The 4,209-nt window shown below is 38.5% G+C and overlaps 1 protein-coding gene across 1 annotated transcript in view; it reads right to left on the reverse strand.

The window, feature by feature from the left end:
* The window catches only part of METTL16 (methyltransferase like 16), an 84,340-nt gene that overhangs the window by 63,118 nt on the left and 17,013 nt on the right, over nt 1–4,209 (reverse strand). The window lies entirely within an intron of this gene.

Genomic DNA, 4,209 nt, shown 5'->3' on the forward strand with positions numbered 1-4,209 from the left:
TTATTGCACTCCACTTTATTGCACTTCACCGATAACTGCATTTTTTTACAAATGGAAAGTTTGTGGAAACTCTGTGTCTAGCAAGTCTGTCAGCGCCATTTGTCAAATAGCATGTGCTCACTTTGTGTCTGTGTCACATTTTGGTAATTCTCACAATATATCAAACTTTTTCATCAACTACATCTGTTATGGTGATCTGTAATCAGTGATCTTGAATGTTACTATTATAATTGGGGGCACCACGAACCATGCCCATGTAAGATGGAGGACTTAGGCTGGTCTGAAGGTAGTGAGTTATCTCACTTGATTGTTCACAGTCAGTTACCGATTGAACTACTTGTTCTACTACTTTTCCCCCCTCCTCACTACTGTACTTGACTAGTCTTAAAAAAAAAAAAAAAAAAGATGGAGGACTTAATCGATAAATACTGTATGTTCTGACTGTTCCATCAACTAGCCATTCCCTCATTCTCTCTCCCTCTCCTCGGGCCTCCCTATTCCCTAAGACACAACAACACTGAAATTAGACCAACTAATAATCCTACATGGGCTCTAAGTGTTCAAGTGAAAGGAAGAGTTCCACATCTCTTGCTTTAAATCAAAAGCTAGAAATGATCATGCATAATGAGGATGGCACAGCAAAAGCTGAGATAGGCCAAAAGCTTGGCCTCTTGCACTAAACAATTAGTCAAGTTGTGAATGCAAAGGGAAAGTTCTTGAAGGAAATTAAAAGTGCTATTCCAGTGAACACACAAATGATAAGAAAGCAAAACAGCCTTATTGCTAATATGGAAAAAGTTTTATTGGTCTGGACAGAAGATCAAACCAGCCACACTGCCTTGAGCCAAAGCTCAATCCAGAGCAAGGCCCTACCTCTCTACAATTCCATGAAGGCCGAGAGGTGAAGAAACTGCAGAAGAACAGTTGGAAGCTAGCAGAGGTTGGTTCACGAGGTTTAAGCAAAGAAGCTGTCTCTATGATATAAAAGTACAAGGTGATGCACCAAGTGCTGATATAGAAGCTGCAGCAAGTTATCCAGAAAATCTAGCTAAGATAAATGATGAAGGAGACTACACTAATCAACAGATTTTAATGTAGGCAAAATAGCCTTCTATTGGAAAAAGATGCTATCTAGGTCTAGGACTTTCATAGTTAGAGAGGAGAAATCTATGTGTGGCTTCAAAGTTTCAAAGGACTGGCTGACTCTCTTATTAAGGGGTAATGAAGCCAACCATACTGGAAATCTTAGATCCCTTAAGAATTATGCTAAATCTTCTCTGTCTATGCTCTATAAATTGAACAACGAAGCCTGGATGACAACACATCTGTTTACAGCATGGTTTACTGAATATTTTAAGCCCACTGTCAAGACCTACTGCTCAGAAAAAAGATTCCTTTCAAAATATTACTGCTCATTTACAATGTACCTGGGTGACCCTAGTGCTCTGACGGAGATGTACAAGGAAATTAATGTTGTTTTCATGCCTGTGAACAAAACATCCATCCTGCAGCCCATGAACCAAGAAGTAATTTCAACTCTGAAAGCTTATTATTTAAGAAATAACATTTTTTAAGGCCATAGCTGCCATAGATAGTGATTCCTCTTAAGGATCTGGGCAAAGTAAACTGAAAGCCTTCTGGAAAAGATTCACCATTCTAGATGCCATTAAAAACATTCATGATTCCCAGAAGGTCAAAACATCAACAACTAACAGGAGTTTGGAACAAGTTGATTGCAACCTTCATAGATGACTCTGAGGGGTTCAAGACTTCAGTGGAAAAAGTCACTGCAGATGTGGTGGGAACAGCAAAAGAACTAGAATTAGAAGTGGAGCCTGAACATGAGACTGAATTGCTACAATCTCATGATAAAACTTGAACAGATGGGGAGTTGCTTCTTACGGACGAGCAAAGAAGGTGGTTTCTTAAGATGGAATCTACTCCAGGTGAACATGCTGTGAACATTGTTGAAATTACAACAGACTGGGCACGATGGCTCGTACCTATACTCCCAGCACTTTGGGAAGTTGAGACAGGAACATCACTTGAGGCTAGGAGTTCGAGGCCAGCCTGGGCAACATAACGAGACCCCATCTCAACAACAAAAAAAGAAATGAAACCTAAGGATTTAGAATATTACATAAACTTAGCAGTAACAGGGTTTGAGAGGAATCAGTCCAATTTTGGAAGAACTTGTACTGCAGGTAAAAATGCTATCAAATAGCATCATATGCTACAGAGAAATCTTTTGTGAAAGAAGAGTCAACTGCTATGGCAAACTTCACTGTTGTCTTAAGAAATTGCCACCGCCATCCCAACATTTAGCAACCACAATCAGTCCACAGACATCAACATCAAGGCAAGACCCTCAACCAGTAAAAAGATTACAATGCATTGAAGGCTGGGATGATCATTAGCATTTTTAGTAATAAAGTATTTTAAAATTAATTTACACATGCCTTAAGTGTGCAATGCTGTTGCATACTTAATAGATGACAGTACAGTATAAACATAGCTTTTTTTTTTTTTTTTTTTTTGAGAGAGTGAGTGAGTTTTGCTCTGTCTCCCAGGCTAGAGCACAGTGGCATCAACATAGCTTGCTGAAACCTCAAATTCCTGGGCTCTAGTGATTCTCCCGCCTCAGCCTCCCGAATAGCTGGGATTATAGGCGGGTGCCACCACACCTAGCTAATTTTTTAATTTTTTGTAGAGATGGGGTCTCACTCTTCTTGCTCAGGCTGTTCTCGAACTCCTGGCCTCAAGCTATCCTCCCACCTCAGCCTCCCAAAGTGCTAGGGTTACAGGCGTGAATCACTGCACTCAGCTGTAAATAAAACTTTTATATGCACTGGGAAACCAAAAAATTTGTGTGACTCACCTTATTGCAATATTTGCTTTACTGTGGTGGTACAGAACCGAACCTGCAATATCTAAAAGGTATGCCCATACCTCTTTTAATAAATAAGGGAAGCAACAGACTCTGAGCCAGAGGGAGCTTCAGCTCAGTCATTTCTTAGTGTTATAAGCCCATGTAAGTTATTCGAAAAGAGTGTGCATTCATGTTTATAGGTTAAAAAGTTAAAAATATATCATTAAATCAATTATTATATTATTTAGACCCTCTATTGGCAGTATTTAACGTTTTTTGGGTCAATGACTCTTTTAAAAATGAAGTCCTAAATTACAGGTTAAAGCTTTGAACTCTATCTCCTCCAGAAAAAGATTATACACAAAAAATATTTTTAGCTAATTGTGTTCAAAGCATTCATGGATTCTCTGAAAGTCCCTAAGTTCACTGCTGTTTGTTTCTGTCTACTTCGTTAGAAAAATAAGAAAAATGTCTCCAAATTATGTCAAATATTTTTAAAAAGATAATTCTATGTCATATTTTTTGACATGCTAAAGTTCATTTTTTAAATATTCACTGAAAATTATTTCTCTAGCCTTCTTTTTCCAACTTGATGTTTTGTGTGTATGTGGTTTTTTTTTGTCTATTTTTGTCTTCTAGTCTACTTTATCTGATTTAGGGGGAACCCTCATTTACCTAGTATATTTTTGTCCATCCCTTTATTTCTTAATTTTTTTAGGTATGTGCTATCGTCTGAATGTGTCCCCCGAAATTTATGCATCGAAAACTTAATCTCTAATGCAACAGCGTTGAGAGGTGGGGCCTAATGGGAAGCATTTAGGTCATGAGGGCTCTGCCCTCAGGAATGGATTAATGCTGCTATGAAAAGGGCTTTGTGGGAGTGGGTTCCCTCCATTCCACTTTCCCTCATGTGAGGATGCAGCAAGAAGGCCCTCATCAGATCCTTGATCTTGGATTTCCCAACCTCCAGAACTGTGAGAAATTTCTGTTCTTTATATATTACCCAGCTTTAGGTATTCTGTTATAGCAGCACAAAATGGACTAAGATAGTATGCTACTTATATTATTTATTTCAATAGAGGAATTATTCTCTATTTAACTTAATAGAGGAAATATTCTCAAGCACTCAACAAATATCTATTGAATGTCTATTAGTTGCCAAGCACCTTTAATCCATTCAGACACATTGTTACAACAGATTGGTTTGGTCTGCTTCAAAGTGATTTTTTTAAAAACATGTATCTTAAACCTTCTTAGAAATCCTCATCATTTTAAAAACCCTCCCCTGGGCCGGGCACGGTGGCTCACGCTTGTAATCCTAGCACTCTGGGAGGCCGAGG

Source organism: Propithecus coquereli, unplaced genomic scaffold, assembly GCF_000956105.1.
Source record: "Propithecus coquereli isolate 6110/MARCELLA unplaced genomic scaffold, Pcoq_1.0 Scaffold409, whole genome shotgun sequence".
In the NCBI taxonomy this organism is placed as follows: Eukaryota; Metazoa; Chordata; class Mammalia; order Primates; family Indriidae; genus Propithecus; species Propithecus coquereli.